This window comes from Pleurodeles waltl, chromosome 8 (genome assembly GCF_031143425.1).
Source record: "Pleurodeles waltl isolate 20211129_DDA chromosome 8, aPleWal1.hap1.20221129, whole genome shotgun sequence".
Taxonomy (NCBI): domain Eukaryota; kingdom Metazoa; phylum Chordata; class Amphibia; order Caudata; family Salamandridae; genus Pleurodeles; species Pleurodeles waltl.
The window spans coordinates 1,383,690,668-1,383,713,087 of NC_090447.1; positions in this window are offsets into that span (position 1 = coordinate 1,383,690,668).

Below are 22,420 nucleotides of genomic sequence, written 5' to 3' on the forward strand. Positions count from 1 at the left end.
CCTTGTTGGCTTCTCGTGGGCCAGTGTCAGTTTTGTGGTCCCCACCAGACTCGGAGGGCCAGTGCAGGCCCGGGTGGGACCCCAAGCCATTGTGGGCCCCAGGAGGGGCCCGTCAGCACTCGGAGGGTGTGCATGGCGCCCCCTCCCCTCTATGCTATTTTTGGAGGACTTTGGCCCCCTAATGAGGGCTGTTTGAGGCCTGGGGGGAGTCCTCAGTAATCACAGGCCCCTCCAGAGGAGGTGCGTGCCACCCTCCTCTGCCTCAAGGATACCAGAGGCTCCAGTTTGGTGCAGAGGAGTGCCGGGGGCCCCATTTTTCATTTCCCAGGCACTGGAGGTGCCTTTATCATCAGAACAGGTACTCCCTAAAGGTATAATATATATCTGGGGTTCTTGCTACAGACTTTGTGGATATATATATTGCCTACCTGCTTTTGATGTGTTTATATTTGTATGTAAATGTTCCTATTATAGGCATACCATACTAATAAGTTCTTACGACTTGCCATATCGTTTATAATGTTCCTACTATGATATTCTTATGACAAGTGCTTTGGTATAATAACGTGTTTCCTGACTACTGCTCATGTTGCAGAATACTGAGTAACCTGTGTGTTATATGTGACTACTGCTAGTTTGCAGACTAACTAATGTGCAACGTTCTGACAACTGCTAAGTTAGCAGGATACTACTGATATGTGATGTTTGGTCTAATAATTACGTTGTGTACAATACAGTATATTTTAATATAACTTGGTGTTGTGTTTCCTTTGTGGTGGGGATAGTGCGTCACATGTGTTGTGCAAATGCTTTACACATTGCCTCTGGGATAGGCCTGACTGCTCGTGCCAAGCTACCAAGGGGGTGAGCAGAGGTTATCTTGGACGTGTAACTCCCTTGCCCTGACTAGAATGGGTGGGTTCTGCCTGGCTGAGGTGCATACCCTAGCCAACCAGGAACCCCATTTCTAACCGTGTAGCAGTCTTTTTGTGTTTGCAAGGGATTGTGGGTTGTGTGGGGGTGTGTTTTATAGTGCTTTTGGTGGGTGTGTAGGGTGGGTGTTAATGTGTCAGGGTATTTGAACTGGCCAATGTTGGCTTGTAGTGGTTATGGGTGCCCAATTCCGCTGCGGCAGTGTGCACCGCCAATGGTTGACCGCCGTTGAATCTCCGCTGTGATGATTCGTGGGTCATAATTTAGAGGATGGTGTTTTGCTGGTGTAGCAGTGTAGGTGGTGGGTCGGACAGTTTTTCGCCTTAGTTGGGTCTGGCGGACTTGTGGTTGTGGCAGTTTTCTGTCGGTTTTGTGTTTGTGTGTCATAATCTCGCGAGCGGATTACTAGCTCCGCGGCCGTCACCTCGGCGGTCTTAGCAAAAGACCGCCAATGTCATAATGACCACCTATATCTTTGGGGAATGCCACACGGGTAAAGATCCCCATCAAAGCTCTAGTCACCACAGGTGCAGTCACCGTCCTCACAGGAATTGCCTCTGTGTGGCATGGTCTACCAAGACCAGGATGAACCTGTTGCTTAGGGCTGTCTTGGGGTCTAATGAACCAATTACATCGGTGCCAACCCTTTCAAAGCGGTGTCAAGAATGGGAAGTGGGATCAGAGGAGCCTTCAACTTTTTCCCTGACTTCCCTCTGGCTTGACAGGTGGGACAGGACCTGCAGAATGTATGTAAGGCTGTCTTCATTCAGGCCAATAGATGTGGATGACAAGACTGGCAAAGGTCTTGTCTTGCCCTAAATTTCCTCCCAGGGGTATGTCATGAGCCAAACCCAGTAGGAATGCCCGGTAACACTGGGGGACCACCAGCACTCGTGCTGCCCCAATACCTGGGGCCTTAGGCTCACTATATAGAAGATCATTCTCCCAGTAGATCTGGTGATTGACAGAGACGTCACCTGCTACATGAACTGAGATCTGTCATTTCAAGCCCTCAAGAGTGGGACACTCTTTCTGAGCTTTGCAGAATTCCTCCCTGGTGGGCCCACCCTCAACTTGCCAACCAGCAAGCTCAGGCAGGTCACCTAGGGGAGCAATGTCTTCCCCAGTTGGCTCAGGAGCTTCCTCTTCAGGGACCCTGTCGACCTCCACCGTGGAAATTTCTGGGCCTTGTTTCCTGTACCCCCTACATTTCCCCTTGGCAGCTGTCTGGGCCATTTTCCATTTTCCTGGCTCCAGACACCCTTGACTTCCGTCACGGGCAGCCATGGACCGTGAGGTCATTCAGACCCACTGAGACAATCCAATCATCTCCAAGTGAGCCATGAGCTCTATCTCCCTCCAGGTAGTGTGTTCTAGGTCATTGCCTAACAGACAATCTACAGGCATGGCAGGATTCACAGCTACGTTTAGAGTACCAGAGACCCTCCTACACTTAAAGGGAACCAGAGCCACCGAGAGATGGCTCTCACAATTGTCAGCGACTATGACTTGGTCAAATGTCTTTGGTAGGACCTGCTTTGCTGACATTAGCTGGCCCTTGACAGTGGTCATGCTGGCTCCTCTGTTACACAGAGCCTCCTCCCGTTGCCCATTAATGGTGACCCACTGCCTATACCTAGTAGTATTGGCAGTCTTTTGGCACCATATCTGCATCCACCAAGAACACTAGGGTTGCCTCTGTCTTTTCTCCAAAGCTATCTATTGCCACCTTCTCCCTGAGTGCTACACTGGCCAACCCAGGTGTCTGCCCACCAGTGGGCAGATGTGCTCTCTTTGGACATTTGGAGTCACCCTTAGAGTGACCATACTTGGAGCACTCTTCACATTGGGGTACAAACTTCCCTGTCTTATGATCAAAGAACTCTTTCTTCTTAGGATCGGACTGGGACTGGTTACCACTATTCCCTTGGGAATTATTTTGAGGACTCCTTATTTTTAAGTTTTTCTCCCCCTTCCTTCTTCTGTTTGGAACCCTGGGCACCTTTGTGGGTGACCCCCCAGATACCTTTTTGGACACTCTGGTAATGGCCCAGAGGTCTGCCTTCTCAGCCAGCTTTCTGGGATCAGTCAGCTTACTGTCAACTAGCTCCTGGCGCAACTCTGTAAAACAAATACTGAGCATGTGCTCTCTCAGGATTAAATTGTACAACCTAATATAATCACTGACTTTGGTGCACCGGACCCAGCCGTTCAGTGTCTTACTGGAGTAATCAATGAAGTCTACCCAGGTTTGGTTGGGGAGTTTGCTACTGTCCCTGAATCTTTGGTGATACTTCTCAGAGATCAGTCCAAATTTGGCAATCAAAAGGGTTTTCATGGGAGTGTACTTATTCTGGTACCCAAGCTCTAGGGTCAGAAGTGTGTCCCTCCCAAGTGTAGGCATGTGTTTCCACAGACTCGCCTCCCAGTGCTCTTCAAGAACCCCATGTGCCCTCAGTGCAACTTCATAAGCAGAAAAACACTTGTCAATGTCATCTCCCACCACATAACTGGGCACCAAATCCTTTAGTGGACAGAACTTCTTGTCTCCATCAGGTACTGTACGTATGCTGCCACCATCATTGCTGGACTCAGACTGCCTTGCCTTGAGGTCCAGCTCTTTTAGACTCCGTTCATGAGCCAGAAGCAATTTCTTTTCTGCCAAGGCTCTCTCAGCCTTCTTCTCCTCTGCCTCCATTTGTAATTTTGCCAACTGCAGCCTGAATTCTCTCTTCTCTCTCCTTTCCTTTGCGGTCAGGCTGTGACTTGAGACACTGCTCCCTGGCTTCGCAGGGAGCACAAACCACTGCTGTTGGCAGCTCCTCAGGAAAGCCATCCACTTGCTCCCCCAACTCATCATGCTCTTGTGAGTGGGCTTCTGCCCAGGCCCTCAGCGCTCTTTGGTACTCCTCCTTCTTGGAAGCTCCATGGGTTGGTACCCCTATCCCCTTGCAAAAGCCCTTCAGCTGGCTAACTGTGTGTCCCTCCAGCTTAGCCAGGTCAAACTCTCTAGCTCCACTTGTGGACCCAGCCAGAGACATAGGCCCTCATTACAACATTGGCGGTAAATCCCGCTTACCGACGTGCAGAAGACCGCCAACACATTGCTGCAGCGGCGGAATTCCGCTACAGCTATTATGACCCACAGCTCAGAAAACGCCAAAATCTAGACACCCACACAAGTCCGCCACACCAAAGGTCAGTGATAAACTGGCGATAACAAAACCTCCACCGTCACGCCAACAGGAATACGTCCACACTAATACGACCCACGAATCCACGTGGCGGTCTTTCAACCGCGGTACACACCGCCGCGCTCAAAATACACACACATTTACAAAACACAACCACACTGGACAAATCGAAATACACACACCTGATACACATACACACACCACTCCCACACACCCAATACAATATAAAACACACACCCACATCACACACAAACCCCTACGACAAAAATTGAGAACGAAGCACAGAGAGACACCACCATCAACAAACTAGCATCCACAGGCATACAACACCATCACTCACACAACATCCACGCACCTCACACAACACACACAAACACATCCCCTCACACATCACAACACACACCACCTCACACATCACCCACACCACCCCATGGCACCGCAAAGACACCCCAGGTTCTCTGAGGAGGAGCTCAGGGTCATGGTGGAGGAAATTGTCCGGGTAGAGCCATAGCTATTCGGATCACAGGTGCAGCACACCTCCATTGCTAGGAAGATGGAGCTATGGCGCAGAATCGTGGACAGGGTCAACGCAGTGGGACAGCATCCAAGAACTAGGGATGACATCAGGAAGAGGTGGAACGACCTACGGGGGAAGGTGCGTTCCGTGGTCTCAAGACACCAGATTGCAGTTCAGAGGACTGGCGGCAGACCCCCACCTCCTCCCCCACAACTAACAACATGGGAGGAGCAGGTCTTGGCTATACTGCATCCTGAGGGCCTCGCAGGAATAGCTGGAGGAATGGACTCTGGTAAGTCAAATCTTAACTATTAGATCCCCCACCCTACCTGCATGCTATCACATCCCCCACCCTCACCCTCACCCCCATCACTCCAACACTTCACATATGTCCCACTATCACAAACCACCCATCCCAACACCAAGCCCTGCATGCAACACCAAAGCATGGACACCCATCACCAAAGCATGTCCACTACAGATACCCACACAGATCCCCAAACCAAATATCACACAAGGTCCTAGACAAGAATGTAAGCACTGGGGTACAGGGTCACCCACCCATTGCACACAATGGCACACACAGATGCAATAATCATGCCTTTACACCCCTGCAGGACCCCTACCCAATGTCACCGGACAGGAGGTTCCAGAAATGTCCACCCCCCCACAAAAGAGACCCACAGTGATGACAGCAGCTCTGTCCAACTGGATCTAGATGACCAGCCCGGCCCATCTGGGACCTCGGGACAGTCGGTTCCCCACACACTGGCACATGCCACCACAGAGCCTCCCCCCTCAGGAAACACCAGCACAGCACCCACCCAGCGGGCCCATCCCTCTGTCCCCAGTACACGTCAAGCAGCAGTGTGTCCACCACTACAGGGACCTGGGGGCAGTGGCAGTGGGCATACGGTTCAGGGGACAGAGGCACAGGAAAACAGGGGAACTGGGAGGACTGCTGTGCGACAGGGGGAGGTCAAGTCCATCAACACCACCCTGGTCACCATTGTAGGGGTGCTGAAGGACCTTGTGAACACCAGGAGGGACACTGTGGCACAGCAAGGGGCCCCTGACACTAGCCTCGATGATGAACTGCCCACCACCTCCGCCGGCACTAGTTGACAGGAGGTACCGCCACAGGACCATGACACCAGCACCCCACCCCCTGCTGATGGTAAACCACCCCGTAAACAGTCCCTGAGATCCAGGTACAAGACAGAGAACAATGCCAAGACCCCCGCCAAGAAATGAGACCACCCTGAATGTCATCCTTCTGTCCCACTTCGTCACCCTGTCCATCCTTAAACTGCCCTAGCTCCACTTCCTATGCCCCTTTGGACAATGCACCTGTGAGACAAATAACTGGAATCTGCCATGGACATTCCTCTACCATCACCCCTGACCATTGTACAACCTCCTTCACTAATTTGCACTTAAATAAACACCCTTGAATCACAAAACAATCTGGAGTCAGTCTGTGCTTTCACAAATGTGTATTTGCAATAACTGAGGAAAATAGCAATGTCCATTGTATTGTCAACATACCTATGTCACACAGCTCTAGTCCATGAGGTAACATAGCAGAGGTCACACAGTGGGACCCACATCTGTGAAATAGAAAGGCAAAGTGACAGGTCAGGGTCCATACACTGGGTGAAAGTGACAGACATATGATAGGTCTAACAATTGTATGAGATGTAGGAGGCAGTGATGTCTTCTTACCTGTGTCTCACTGGAAGTATTGCTGGATCACGTTGTTTCTGTTGTCGATATCCTCTTCTTCTGCCTCCTCTTCTTCACTGTCCACAGGCTCCACAGCTGCCACAAGACCTCCTTCTGGACCATCCTCCTGCAGAAAAAGCACCTGTCGTCGCAAAGCCAAGTTGTGTAGCAAACAGCAGGCCACGATGATCTGGCACACCTTCTTTGGTGAGTAGTACAGAGAACCACCTGTCATATGGAGGCACCGGAACCTGGCCTTCAGGAGGCCGAAGGTTCTTTCTATAATCTTCCTGGTTCGCCCATGTGCCTCATTGTAGCGTTCCTCTGCCCTTGTCCTGGGATTTCTCACTGGGGTCAGTAGCCATGACAGGTTGGGGTACCCAGAGTCACCTGCAAATGTTGAGGGACAACTGTTAGACACACACTAACCCGTAGGGACAAGCCCGGACCCAGACAACTATTCACAGGGTATTGGGTCCTTGTCCTCACATATTAGCCACACACAGTGCCTCTGGAGTTGCCCCATCACATAAGGGATGCTGCTATTCCTCAGAATTTAAGCGTCATGCACTGAGCCAGGAAACGTGGTGTTCACATGGGAGATGTACTGGTCGGCCAAACACACCATCTGCACATTCATTGAATGGTAGCTCTTCCGGTTTCTGTACACCTGTTCACTCCTGCAGGGGGTACCAAGGCCACATGTGTCCCATCAGTGGCACCTATGATGTTGGGGATATGTCCCAGAGCATAGAAGTCACCTTTCACTGTGGGCAAATCCTCCACCTGAGGGAAAACGATGTAGCTGCGCATGAGTTTCAGCAGGGCAGACAACACTCTGGACAACACGTTTGAAAACATATACTGGGACAACCCTGATGCAATGGCCATTGTTGTTTGAAAAGACCCACTTGCCAGTAAATGGAGTACTGACAGGATCTGCACTAGAGGGGGGATTCCTGTGGGATGGCAGATAGCTGAAATCAGGTCTGGCTCCAACTGGGAACACAGTTCCTGGATTGTGGCATGATCAAGTCTGTAGGTGACTATTACATGTCTCTCTTCCATTGTCGACAGGTCCGCCAGTGGTCTGTACACCGGAGGATGCCGCCATCTCCTCACCTGCCCCAGCGGACGTGCCCTATGGACAAGAACAGCGAGCACAGAGTCAGCCAACACTGAGGTAGTAAAAAAAGAATTTATCGCACACATTTGTCATTCCGCTATGTGCCTGTCTCTGTGTGTATGCAAGGCCTAGATATGTGTGACGCATTTAAAAATAATGCCATGTGGCCCCCTGAAATGGCGGCTGCCTGACCTGTAATGTGGGACAAGGGGACATGAGGTAACTGCGCTGGCATTGTACACCGTTGCGGTAGGCAGTCTAAGACCGCGGCGCAATCCTGCATTGGTTAACATTGGGCCCTATGGGTCCCAGGAGCCAATGACGATGTACGCCGGCGGTGACGATACGCACCGCGCGGACGTGACTGACATTTTCTGTCTGCTCACTCACTTGATACCTGACCTTCGACAGGAGAGGACCTACACTGCAAGTGCTGTTGTGACCTGTGTCTGGAAGCGGCTATGGCTCATGTGTCTGGGGAAAGGGCCCCTGCCTTCACTTTGGAGGAGTTGGAGAAGTTAGTGCATGGGGTCCTCCCTCAGTTCACGCTACTCTACGGTCCTCCAGTCAAACAGGTGAGTACACTGTGAGCATTCTGTATTAGCAATGCCTGTTTGGAGTGGTGTGGATGGAAGATACAGAGGTGGGGGGGCTGAGGACTGCATGAGCGGACGGTGAGTGTATGTGCGCCAGGGCAAGGGTGGGAATGTGGGACAATGACTGTGACGGTCCGGACGGTTAAAGGTTTTCCTTTTCCCCTGTACTATTCCTCTAGGACAGCGCCCACCAGAAGAAGGATATTTGGTGTGCCATCGCCAAGGACATCCGGACCCTGGGGGTCCACCACAGACGGAGCACCCACTGCCATAAAAGATGGGAGGACATTCGCTGCTGGAGCAAGAAGACGGCGGAGGCCCAACTGGGGATGGCCTCTCAACGTGGGAGGGGTGCCCGTCGCACCATGACCCCCTTGATGTTCCGGATCCTGGCGGTGGCGTATCCAGAGTTGGATGGGCGCTTGAGGGCATCACAGCAGCCACAAGGTGGTGAGTACTGGCCCACCCATCTGACTCTGCGCGCATTACGAGGTGTCTGGGTGGGGGAGGTGGGCAGTGAGTTACCCTAGGCCAGGGCAAGCTTTGCAGGCAAGGACCCTTTGTGAGGCAGGCTATGTGGCACCCTAACCCCACCAGTGGTAAGAGCCATCTACACCTAGTCAGGATCCTGTGACTTCCATGTGTGCAGCAATCGGGCATAGGCCTTGTACCCCATATCCCTGTGATTAATTTGGGAACTCTAAGTGCATGGCGTAGTGCAGAGGGCTGCTGTGTCTGTAGTGTCCGCCAACGGTAGCGGTATTGCATGCACTGAACATGTCTTTCTTCTTTCTCCCCCCCACTTTTGTGGTCTCTCTGTTCTTGTGTGCATTAGCATCATCAGGCGGAGGAGCAGTGCCACCGGAGCAGGAGGGAGCTGCATTCCACTTGGCCCCGGAGGGCGAGACAACGGAGTCTGAAGTCACCAGTGGGACGGAGGGCAAGGGGAGCTCCACGGCGGGGACAGGAGCATAGACCAGCGACACCGACTCCTCCTCTGATGGGAGCTCCCTTGCGGTGGCGGGCCCCTCTGTGCCCACCGCATCTATAGGTACAGCCGCCACCCCCCCTTCCAGCACTGCCCTCCCAGCAGCCCCTCAGCGTGTTTCCCGTGGCCGCTCACCCAGGAGGGTGGGCATCTCCTTCGCCCCAGGCACCTCAGGCCCTGCCCCAGTCAGCCCTGCTGCCCTCAGTGAGGAGGCTATTGACCTCCTTAGATCCCTCACTGTTGGGCAGTCTACCATTCTGAATGCCATCCAGGGTGTAGAGAGGCAGTTGCAACAAACAAATGCATACCTGAAAGGCATTCATTCTGGCCAGGCAACCCACCAGCGAGCATTTCAGGCTCTGGCCTCTGCACTGATGGCAGCCATTGTCCCTGTGTCCAGCCTCCTCCCTCCAACTTCCTCCACCCAGACCCAATCCACTGTACCTCAGCCTATCCCAAGCACACCATCAGACCAGCATGCACACACATCAACACACAAGGGTGGCTCAGGCAAACATAAGCACCACACATCCCACAGGCACTCACACAAGCATCATACCCATGCACACATACCAACATCCACTGCCTCCACTGTGTCCCCCTCCTCCACGTCTCCCTCCTCACTCCCTGTCATGTCTCTACTCACATCAGCATGCATTACATCCTCAGCCACTACCTCCATCACCAGCATGCCCATCACCACACACCACTCACGTGCACTCAGCACCCCCACTACCATTCACACATCCCCTGTGTCCTCTACCAGTGTGTCTGTAAGCCCTCCTCCCAAAGTACACACACACTGTCACACACACACCCAACAGCCATCCATCTTACAACAGCCTACAGCCCATGCACCTTCACCCAAAGTCGCCAAACGAACACCTCCTACGACCACTACCTCTTCCTCCACTCCCAAACCCCCTCCATCTACCCGTCCCAGTGTGTCTAAAAAGCTTTTCCTATCAAATGTTGACCTCTTCCCGACACCTCCCCTCCCGTCCGTCCCCTAGGCCCGCCTTTCCAGGTCCCAACCAAGCACCTCAGCTACTACATCACCGGGCACAGTGGTGCCAGCAATAGCAGGATTTTGGAGTGCGCCAAGCAACAGGGCTGCCAGGGTCCCAAGGAGCGAGGGCAAGGACATTCCGCCACCTCCCAAACTGAAGAAGTTTCCCACATCCCAGAGGGAGAGGGCAAAAACACTTGCTGCCAAGGGCTCAGGCAAGACAAAAGTTGAAAGTGGCAAGACAGCTGCGCCACCATCCAAGGTGGGGAAGGGCCTGAAAATCAAAGGCAGGTCCATGTCGACGGCAACCTGCACAGCAGACAAGACCCGCACCGCCACCTGCACCACCACCACAGACACCGCCGTCAGCACCCCAGACACTGAGCCCTTCACCAGCACCGCAGACATTGTGCCCTTCACCAGCACCGCAGTCAGTGAGGCCGCCACCAGCACTGCCGCCACAAAGACCGCCATCAGCACCGATTCCACAGAGCCCGCCGCAAGCACCGCCGCTACTGACCCCGCTGCCAGCATGGCCAGCGGCCCGCAACATCCTGAGCCAGTGGCACCACCGCAGACATGGCTGCCATCCCCAGTGGTCAGTCATACAAGGCTGGCGGTCAGTTCCAGGAGCCTGGGCAGCTTGCCTGTTGCACCACCGTGGAGTGTTACATCCACTACCTCAGTCCTTGACAGGATGAAGCACTCTGGGCACAAAGCCCCCTCCAGAACCAGTGGAGTATCACATCCACTACCTCAGACCTTGGCAGGATGAAGCACTCTGGGCACAAAGCCCCTTCCAGAACCAGTGGAGTATCACATCCACTACCTCAGTCCTTGGCAGGATGAAGCACTCTTGGCACAAAGCCCCCTCTAGAACCAGTGGAGTATCACATCCACTACCTCAGTCCTTGGCAGGATGAAGCACTCTGGGCACAAAGCCCCCTCCAGAATTAATGGAATATCACATCCACTACCTCAGTCCTTGGCAGGATGAATCACTCTGGGCACAATGCCCCCTCCAGAACCAGCGGAGACTGTTATCCACTTGAGAGACTGTGGCTTTGCACTCCCCAGGATAAAGCAGTGGGCAACCCACCCACTGAAAAGACTTGAGAGACTGTGGCTTTGCATTCCCCAGGATAAAGCAGTGGACAACCCACCCACTGAAAAGACTTGAGAGACTGTGGCTTTGCATTCCCCAGGACAAAGCAGTGGGCACCCCACCCACTGAACAGACTTGAGAGACTGTGGCTTTGCACTCCCCAGGATAAATCAATGGGCATGGAGCCCCCTCGGGGAGCTGGCGTCGTGCACTCACCCGGCTGAGGTGCCCCCCCCTTCCCTTCCTCCTGAGGTGCCTGTTTCATTTCGATCTGATGCCCCAGAAGTGTTCTCTCAGTTTTTGAGTCTGGTATCGAGTATGGGCCTCGCCCATGCATTTTGGGTCCAGTGGTCCACGGACTATGAATGGTGTACTACCCGGACTTGTAATAGTTGGTGTACATAATTGTTTATACTGTATTTTAAGTTTTGACTAATGGATTTTTATTGATTACAATCGTTACAATCATTTCCTTCTGTCATTGCGTTCTTCCGGGGGGCTGGGAGTTCTAAATGTAATATTGCAGCATGTACTTGTGTGTATGTTGTTGTGGGTGAGGGTGAGGGTGGGGATGTTGCGTGTTGCGTGTATGTGTCACTCTCTTTTCCCTCCCCCCTCCCCTGCGTTTTAGGTGCAGTGCTCACCTTGGTCGTCGCTGCCGTCTTTTGTGCTCCTGGTAGAGGAGCAGGAATACTATCGCAGGGAGTATTTGGAGTTCTGGCTCCATGGCGTCCTGGTTCCTCGTGGGTTGTGTAGAGGTGAGTGTTTCCCCTTCCAAGTCCTGTTTCCGCCGTGTTTTTGTTCGCGTTGAATCTGCCCCGGAAAAGGTGGCGGATTGGCCTCTAATAATAGTGTGGGCGGTACATTGTCTTCCACCTGTCTGTTGGCGGTGACTATCGCTGTGTTTGTTCCTACCGCCGTGGCGGTCAGAGTGGCTGTCTCTGTTGGCAGTTTCCGCCATGGTTGTGATTCCATTTTTTTTACCACCGGCCTGTTGGCGGTCTTACCGCCGCTTTAACACCGACCGCCAGGGTTGTAATGAGGGCCATAATGTATACGATTGATTAAAAAATGTCAAGTAGGGAAATTGCAGCGAAATGAAACCAAATTAGATTGTACCTTTAACTGGGGGTTGGTAGTGTACACATAGCTATTGTATGGTACTCCACAAAAACAGGTCCTATCCTCACTGCTGATCACCAATGTTAGAAATGGGGTCTCTAGTTGGCAGGGGTATACATCCTTGTCCAAGTAGGGACCACAATCAAGTCAGGGTAAGTCACAACATAACCCAAATTATCCTGTGCTCATCCTCTGGTAGCTTGGCACACAGCAGGCAGGCTAAACTTAGAAGGCAATGTATAAAGTATTTGTGCAATAACTCAAACTAACACAGTGAAAACACCACAAAAATACACCACACAGCTTTAGAAAAATAGATAATGTTTATCTGAATAAAATAAGGTCACAATGACAATAATCCAATAAGCACAAGTTAAAATATCACTTTTTAAAGATTTAACAGTCTTAATCCTTAAGAATCAATTGTTGTATCCTTGTAACACACAGTACCTGGGATGCGTCAAAAATACGACACACAGGGACAGCAGAGAAGGAGATGCATTGAAAAATAAGGTGTTGCGTCTGATTTTTTGGGCGCGGCACAGACGATGCATTGTTTCTGTCCATGCTGCAAGGTGATGCGTCACTTTCCAGGAGCGCAGCCTTGGTTCCTTACTGCGATTTGTGGGTATTTTGACGCCCAGGGATGATCTGTTGAAAATCCTTGACATGCTGGGAGATGAAGCAGGCATTGCGTCGATCCGGTCGGTGATGTTGTGAAATTTCATCTGCGAGGCAGGCTCTGCGTCAGATTTTGGGCTGTGAAGCCAGCACTGCGTCGTTCTGGTCAGCAGTGCAGCGATTTTCTAGCCGCGATGCAGGGGCTGCGTCGATTTCTTTAGGCGTTGCATCGATTTTCCACCACACGATGATTTGTTGAAGAGGTGAAGTCTTTGTTGGCCTTGAGACTTCAAAAACAGGAGGAAAGCTCAATCCAAGCCCTTGGAGAGCACTTTAGGAGGAAGGCAGAGTCCTTCCAGCAGAGTCTTCAGGAGCACCGGGCAGCAGGGCCACAAGAAGGAAAGCAGTCCTTAAGCAAAGCAGTCCAGATGAGTCCTTTGGGCAGCCAAGCAGTCTCTCTGACAGAGTCCAGGTGTAGGTCCAGAAGTGTCTGATTTGGGTTGGGTCAGATATCCAGGTTATATACCCAAAAATGCCTTTGTTGTGGGGGAAACTTCAAAGAGTGGTTTTGAAGTGCACACGTTCCCCTTTCAGCCCAGTCCTGTCTGCCAGGATCCCTGTGGGGGGGTTATCAATCCTTTGTGGTAGGGCAGGCCACTGGCCTTAGAAGTGTAAGAGAGAGCCCCTCCACCCTTCCTGCTCAAGAAGACCCATTCAGTATGCAGATGAATACAGATGTGACTGAGTGTCCTGTGTTTATGGGTGTCTTGGTGGAATAGACAATGGCCAAACGCCAGAAGAGGCTGCAACGCATCCAGAGCTCCTCCGCACGCCTCATCCCCTGCCACTGCCACACTCTTCCCACCTACCTGCACCAAACCAAAGACCTCCTTACCTTCAGGAAACTTCTCAAGACCTGGCTGTTCGGGCAGCAGCTCCCACCTTTTCCCTCCTCCCCTCCTCAGAGCTTTGAGACCCTCACGGGTGAGTAGTGCGCTTTACAAATCCCTGATTGATTGATTGATTGACAAAGGGGGCTGCCAACCAGCATAGAGCAGACGTAGATTGGAGATTGGGCTGTAAGGCACAGATGGAAATAAGCACTTTCTAAAAGTGGCATTTCGAAAATAGTAATATTAAATCCAACTTCACCAGTAAGTAGGATTTTCTATTACTATGCTGGCAATACCAGACATGACAGGGATACTCCTTCCAGATCAGAATCTACTACTTAAACGTATATGAGTGCAGTTCTAATGCTAGTCTATAAGAGGATCAGGCCTTGCAGTAGTGGAAAACAAATGTCAGAGTTTTTTACTAACAGGACATGTAAAACACATAGGTACATGTCCTGCCTTTTACATATGTAGCACCCTGCCCTAAGAGTTACCTAGGACCTAACTTAGGGGTGGCTTATCTGGAGAAAAGGGGGAGTTTAAGGCTTGACAAGTAGTTTTAAATGCCAAGTCGAAGTGGCAGTAAAACTGCACACACAGACCTTACAATGGCAGGCTTGAGACATGGTTAAAGGGCTACTTATGTGTGTGGCACAATCAGTGCTGCAGGCCTACTAATAGCATTTAATTTACAGGCCCTTTGCACATGTAGTGCCCTTTACTGGGGACTTACAGATAAATAAAAAATGCCAATTAAGCAGGAACCAATGATAACATGTTTAGGGGACAGAGCACATGCATTTTAGGATTGTTCAGCAGTGGTAAAGTGCGCAGAGTCCTAAAACCAGCAAAAACAGGGTCTGAAAAATGGAGGGAGGCAGGCAAAACATTGGGGGATACCCACCCTAAGGCTGTCAGGTCAAACGAAGCGTGGCAGGTGGGAGTGGGGCAGATTAGAGTGGGGCAGATTGTTTTGGATTACAGTGGGGCAGATTGTTCTGGATTGCAGTGGGGCAGATTGGTGTAGGGCAGATTGTTTTGGATTGGAGTGCAGTAGATTGCAGTGGAGCAGATTGTTTTGGATTGGGGCAGATTGGAGTGGGGCAGATAGTTTTGGATTGGAGTGAGGCATATTGTTTTGGATTGGAGTGGGGCAGCTTGTTTTGATTGGAGTGGGTAGCTTGCTTTGGATTTCAGTGGGGCAGATTGTTTTGGATTGGAGTGGGGCAGATTATTTTGATTGGAGTGGGGCAGATTGCTCTGTAGTGGTGCAGATTGTTTCAGATTAGATGGGGTGAACTGGATTGGGACAGATTAGATTAGGGTGGGTTTGGAGGAATGAAGTGCAGTGGGTTGTATTGGACTGGATTGAGGTGGGGTAGACTGGTGTGGTGTAAAGTGTGTTGGATTGGGGTGGATAGTAGTGGGGTGGATTTGAGTGGGGTGGATTGGAGTGTACTGCATGATTATGTTTTAAGGCATAATTTCAGAGATTAGGCATAATAAGAGAACAGGGCCCATGAGCAAAAACAAAAGAAAACATGAGTTGAAAGTGAGAAAAGACGACTTGGCAAAATAAAAGAAAGCTAGTTTTAAAAAGTAAAATTTTGCAATTCTCTTTGTCCTGGGCATGTTTTTGCCAATCACAAGCCTTCTGTTTGTGGGGCACTAGAAGATAAAAAGAACAAAATAGTACCTCTATCATGTCTGGAGCAGCAGACGGGCACTAATTAATTTGAATCAATTAATACTTGATACCTGCTCCACACAGAGGAACGGAAATAATGTCAGGCAGAACATACGAAAGAAGGATTTTGCAGGTGCAAACTATATGATTTTGCAACTCACAGAGTTTGCAACAGCAAAATTCTCAGTACTTCTGATCCATTGTAAGATATAGAGAGGTCAGAGAGGGTTGCTACCATGCAGTGCCATGCCCTCTAATCCTAGCACTGTTATCATTGTAGATATGGGCTTTGTTTCTCTTAAAATGTGAAACCAGGATTTCAATATGCTATTCCAGATACCCTGCATATACTTCTTGAGTGCAGGTGGAGCTTAGGCTGAAGGCGGCTCAATTTAGCTCTCAAAAGAAATGTAACCTTACAAATTGGAATAACTAAGGTGGTCATTATGACCTTGGCGGTCAGGTTACTGCCACGCCGGCCATGGCAGTAGTACCATTGCCAGTCTGGTGGTAATGACCGCCAAATAATGACCATGGTGGTGATCCCTCCCATAGACAGCCAATGTACCACACCAACCGTCAGCACGGTACGACCACTGAACATGGCGGTAGCCACCTACAGGCAGGCGGAAGACAAGGATACGCCCACCATATCATGACATAGCACACTGCCAGGATTTCTGGGGCAGTAGCAATGACACCAAAAGCCTGGCGGAAACACATCATATAAAAGGAGACACTCACCTTCAGGGACACAGAGGAGTCCGTGGCCGCCATGGAACCCAAACTGCAAGTCTTTCCGATGCTGTACCACGCCATGGCCTTCCTGGAGCACCAACACCAATGAAGACAACGACAGTGAGTACAGTTGACTAGCACACAAGGGAAGGAGAAAGGGTGGGGAGAGTGACACACACGCACAACACACACCATACGCACACACACGCAGAACCAGCTGCAGAGTAAATCGACTGTAACAGGACCCAGGAGCAAAGAAGGCCAGGACACATACCTCTGTCCCACCACTGTAATCATGTTGGATGACAAATCAAAATACATAAAACTGCATATGTACATGCAGGCCCAAAGGCCAGTTCGAAGTCATTAATGCCTAGAGGGCAAAGTCCAAGCCTCAACTTGACTCCTGACAACATCGGGATTCCACTGTTCAGGGGCATCCTGTCGGAAATGGACAGGCACCTCAGGGGGCAAGGATGGTTGGGGTGAGTGGGGGATGCCACTCATTGGAACAGGACTCCTTTCCCACTGGTTCTGGAGGTACCCTTGCCCACTGGATACTGGGGGGGCTCCTTGCCCACTGGTTACTGAGGGGGCTTCTTGTCCACTGGTTAATGAGAGGGCTCCTTGCCCACTAGTTCTGGAGGGGACCCTTGCCCACTGGATACTGAGGGGGCTCCTGGCCCACTGGTTTTTGGAGGGGTGTCCTTGGCCACTGGTTCTGGGTGGGGGTCCCTGCACTCAAATCAAATCAAATCAAATCAAATCATTAACATTTATAATGCGCGCTACTCACCCGTGCGGGTCTCAAGGCGCTAGGGGAAAAGAGGGGGTTATCGCTGCTCGAACAGCCAGGTCTTTAGGAGTCTCCGGAAAGCGGAGTGGTCCTGGGTGGTCCTGAGGCTGGTGGGGAGGGAGTTCCAGGTCTTGGCCGCCAGGAAGGAGAAAGATCTCCCACCCGCCGTGGAGCGGTGGATGCAAGGGACAGCAGCGAGTGCTAGGCCAGAAGAGCGGAGGAGGCGGGTGGGGACGTAGAAGCTGAGGCGTCTGTTGAGGTATTCCGGTCCCTTGTTGTGGAGGGCTCTCTTGTAGGTTGGTCTTGGCGCTGGCGGGGTCCTTGGTGAGGGAGAGTATAAGTTGGGTGTCGTCGGCGTAGGAGGTGATGATGTCGTGCTTGCGTACGATGTTGGCGAGGGGGCTCATGTAGACATTGAAGAGTGTCGGGCTGAGTGCTGAGCCTTGAGGTACGCCGCAGATGATCTCGGTGGGTTCTGAGCGAAACGGAGGGAGGTAAACTCTTTGGGAACGGTTTGCGAGGAAGGACTCCAGCACTCTGGTGATGGAGGGGGCTTCTTGCCCACTGGTTCTGGAGAGGGGTCCCTGCCCTCTGATGATGGAGGGGGCTCCTTGGGCTTCGTGTTTGTAGGGGGCCCCCTTGGGCAAGATTTTGTAGAGGCCTCCTTGGGCTTAGCTTTGTTCAGAGGCCTCCTTGGCCTTTGTCTTTGTAGGGGCATCCTTGGGCTTATTTTTTGTAGGGTCCTCCTTGGGCTTACATTTTGTAGGGGCCTCCTTGGCCTTGGTTTTGGGAGGGTTCACCTTGGCCCTGGCTTTTGGAGATGGCTCCATGATCTTGGTCCTCTGTTTGGGAGAGTGTGGCACTTTAGCCCTCCTTTTTGGGGGCGGAGGAGTGTCCTTTGGGCGGGGGTCTGGCGCCACACTCATGTGCCCCTTAGTGGCTGCTGGAGACTTTGGGGGTCGGACAGTGTCAGACTCTGTGCTTGTGGTACTGGACTGAGGGGGTTCAACCTTCCTCTTACAGGCAGCACGGGGGAGGAAGAGAAAAGAGGTCAAGGCGGGCAAGGGAAAAAGTCTTAGGGCCAAAACGGGTGGGATGTGGGAGGAGGGATGGGAGTGGAGGTAGAGCGATTGGTTGTAGGAGGAGGGGGTGTGCTGGACTTGGGTGCAGGTGCATGGACACTGGGCCTCTGAGGTGGATGGCTGTTGGGGGTCTGAGTGTGAGCGTTTATGTGTCTTTGGAGGGGGGCAGACAGGGTGGGGGAGGACAAACAGGACGTGTGGATTGGATGCTGTGGTGGTATCTGCAAGTGAGGTGGGTGTGCTACATGATGTGGTGGTGGTGGTGACTGCGCATGTGGTGTGTGGGGTGCATGTCTGCAGGTCTGCTGTTGTGGTGACTGTGGGCAAGGCTGTATAGGTGGCAGGTTCAGGGACAGTTGATGCAGTGCATGCAGGTGTGAGCACGAATGTGACTGTGAGGGAGGAGGAGGAGGGGGAGACAGTGGAGGAAGTGGCTGATGTTGTGTGTGCATCTGTGTGTTGGCTGTGTGACTGCTTGTGGACTGAAGTGTGCTGCCTGTGTTTGTCTGTTTGAGTCTTGTGTGATGTTTTGTGTGCATGCTTGTCTGAATGTGTGCATGGTATGGATTGAGGGTGAGGTGACTGGGACTGGGAAGTGGTAGTTGGAGGAGGGACAGAAGAAACAGGGACACTGGCTGCCATCAGTGAAGAGGCCAGAGCCTGAAAACGATCTCGGTAGGGTCGCCAAGCGAAACGTGAATGCCTTCCAGGAAGGCATTGCATTGCTGCATCTGGGATACCAGCTCCCTGATGGCATTCACTATGGTTGACTGCCCTACAGAGATGGATCTCAGGATGTCAATAGCAGGGCTGGCTGGACCAGGGTCTGAGGTGCCTGCGGCAAAGGACATGCCCACCATTCTGGGTGAGCGGGAACAGGTAATTCGGTGGGGGGCTACTGGGATGGCGGTTCTGGTACAGAGGTGGCAGTAAAACCTGTAGCTGGGGTGGTCCCAGAGAGGTCCACCATCACCAGGGAGCTCCCATCAGAGGAGGAATCAGAGTCAGTGGTATCAACTCCTGTCCCCGCTGTGGTGCTCCCCTCTCCCTCCGTCCCACTGGTCCCCTCAGTGTGGGTGGATTCTGCCTCCTGGGTCCTGTGGCTGCAGCTCCCTCACTCGCCGGTGCCCCTGCTCCTTCACCAGATGATGCTAATGCACACATGGATAGGATGAAAAAAGGAGAGAGAGAGGGGGGAGAAAGAAAAGGAGCACAGGGTCAATCACAGCACCAACAGCGCAGATGGCATACACATCACTGTCACACACCAAGACTGAGAATGGGCAGAATGGACCACACTGGCATTCCATTGGCTAAGTACCACAGCAGGTAGGAGCCAAACACTGCCAGCTACACACCGACTGGGACCGGCTAAACCCTGTCTGCATATTGAGGCATCCACTGGCTAGTACCCTGCACCCAAATCCCATGCCAGGCAACAGAGGTGGTTGTCAAACACACTGTACTCACCCCTTTGTGGCTGCTGTGATGCCCTCAAGAGCCCATCCAACTCAGGATTGGCCACCGCCACTATAAGGGCCATCAGGGATGTCAGGTTCCGACGGGCACCCCTCCCTCGTTGGGAGGCTGCCCCAGCTGGGCCTCCACTGCCTTCCGTGCCCAGCATCTCAGGTCCTCCCACCGTTTCCTGCAGTGGGTGTATACACCTGCTATAGACCCCCAGAGTTCGCACTTCCTTGGAGATGGCACGCCACAACCCCTTCTTCTGATGGGCGCTGACCTGCAGAGCAAACACAAACAGTAGGATACCATGAACCAAACAATCCAGCCTGTCATACATATGGCCTACAAACTGCATTAGCCTCTAATCAGGCACACACATGACCCATACACCTGCATTAACACTTCCACCAGCCATACCCCCACAATGACACACTGCTGGCACACTCATACATCTACATGCAGCCATGTCGCATGTAACGTACCCACGATGTACTCACCTGTTGGCCTGGTGGCCCATATAACTGCCCATAGAGGGGTAGGACCCCATCCACAAGCCTCTCCAACTATTCCGACATGAAGGCTGGGGCCCTTCCCCTGTTGCAAGTGCCATGGCAGGTTCCAGACACAGGTCACAGCAGCACACGCAGTGGAGATGTCGTCCTGTGGAAAGTAAGGAATTAAGTGAAGTGGTAGAAATAAAATGGCGGTCACGTCGGAGACGGTGAACACCGTCACTGCCGGCGTTGATCATCATTGGGTCCCATACTCCATAGAGGGCCATTATAGCCAATGAGGAATTGCACGGTGGTGCAGACCGCCTCCCGCCGTGAGGTCACTTCCACCTGTCCCTGCATACAGGACAGGCGGCTGCCATTTACTAATGCTAGTACACAAGTACAGTTTTAAAAGTGTGTGATTGTAGTCGAATGTACTCACCTATACAATTCCAGTGTCCAACATACAAGCATGTTCTGTGTACACTGCTGTAGTTTGTTCATGATTCCTGTTGTCACTCCATTCTTACTTTTGGGTCCCTTAGGTACCAACCACTGCTGAGGAGTAGGAGGAGGCAAGCACCAATGTACAGACCCCTTGTGGACTTGACTACACTGGAGGACAGGCAAATCATACTCACCTATCGTCTGGACAGGGCCACAATCACAGAGCTGTGTGCACAATTGGACCCTGATCTGCAGCCTGCTCTCTGTTGCACCACAGTAATACCCCCTCTTGTGCAGGAACTCTCAGTGCTCCATTTCCTGGCAACTGGCTCTTTCCAGGTAACAGTGGACGTGGCAGCAGGAATGTCGCAGCCAATGTTCTCTATTGTGCTTGCAAGGGTTTTGTCTGCCATGCTCAAACACATGTGCAGCTACATCTAATTCCCCTAGGTAGATGATTTACCCACTGTGCAGGCTTGATTCTATGCGATGGGACATATACCACATGTAATTGGGGCCATTAAAGGGACCCATATTGCCTTATTCCACCCCAGGGCCAATGAACAGGTGTACAGGAATAGGAAGAGTTTCCACTCACTCCATATCCAAATGGTGTGCTTGCTCACTGCCAAGTTTCCTGGGTCGGTGCATGATGCAGTTGTCCTGAGGAATAGCAGTGTCCCACAGCTGATGGCACAACTACAGAGGCACAGAGTGTGGCTAATAGGTGAGTCTGAGCCCCTACCCAATGATTGTCAATGTATGCCCTTAGGAGTCATATCCCATGCCATTGTGCAGGACTAATGTGTGTTCCTCACTTCTTGCAGGTGATTCGAGCTACCCAAACCTGCCCCGGCTTCTGACCCCTGTTAGGAATCTGAGAACAGGGACTGAGAATATGTACAATGATGCTCATGGGCATACCAGGATGATTGTTGAAAGGACCTTCGGGCTCCTGAAGGCTAGGTTCAGGTGCCTCCATCTGACAGGTGGATCCCTATGCTACTTCCCTGAGAAGGTCTGCAGGATTGTTGTTGTGTGCTGCATGTTGCACGATTAGGCCTTCTGACAGCATGTGCCCTATCTGCAGGAGGAAGAGGGTAACAATGCAGCTGTGGCAACAGTGGACACTGAGGACAGTGATGAGGAGAAAGAGGAGGAGGATGTGGAAAACAGGACACATATGATCCGGCAGTACTTCCAATGACACTCAGGTAAGATTCTTAAACTAAACATTTCTCCATTTCAGTATTGTGCTGTGTGGCTGTAGCATAATGCTAGTCATTACCTTGCATCCCACCTGACTGCCACCTATGCCTTCCCTTATTGCAGATGTTGTTGTGGTTACAACAGTGTACAACAATGTAACAGGGTACAACAGTGCTGTGATGTGTACAGACTGCTGAGACACATTTGTAGGATGGATAAACATATTACTGGTCATTTACACAGGGTCATGCAGTTCATAACAGTTCTATACACTGTACATTACCTTCAGATAAAGCACTATTACTCATGTTGTGTCCAAGGGAGTTTATTGAAAATTGGTATACAATGCAGAGTGCAATAGAGTGGGGTGATAGTTGGGAATAGTCCAGTGTAGTGGGCCAGTCTGTTTGTGGCACAGGTCCACTGTTCAAGAGGCCATAGGAAGGGGAGCAATGGCAGTTCAAAGAGGACAAGGTGACACAGTGGAACACAAGGGACACATTCAAGAGGGTCACATTTCCTGGCGGTGGTCTTGAGCTTGGCTACTGTCTCTGGTGTCTGGGTCGCAGGGACTATTTGCTAGGTGGTTCACCTTCTGCAGGGAGAGGGGTGCTGGTGGCCTGTGGGTCCTGTGGCAGGGCTTCTTGTCCACCAGCTGTGGGGATGTAAGT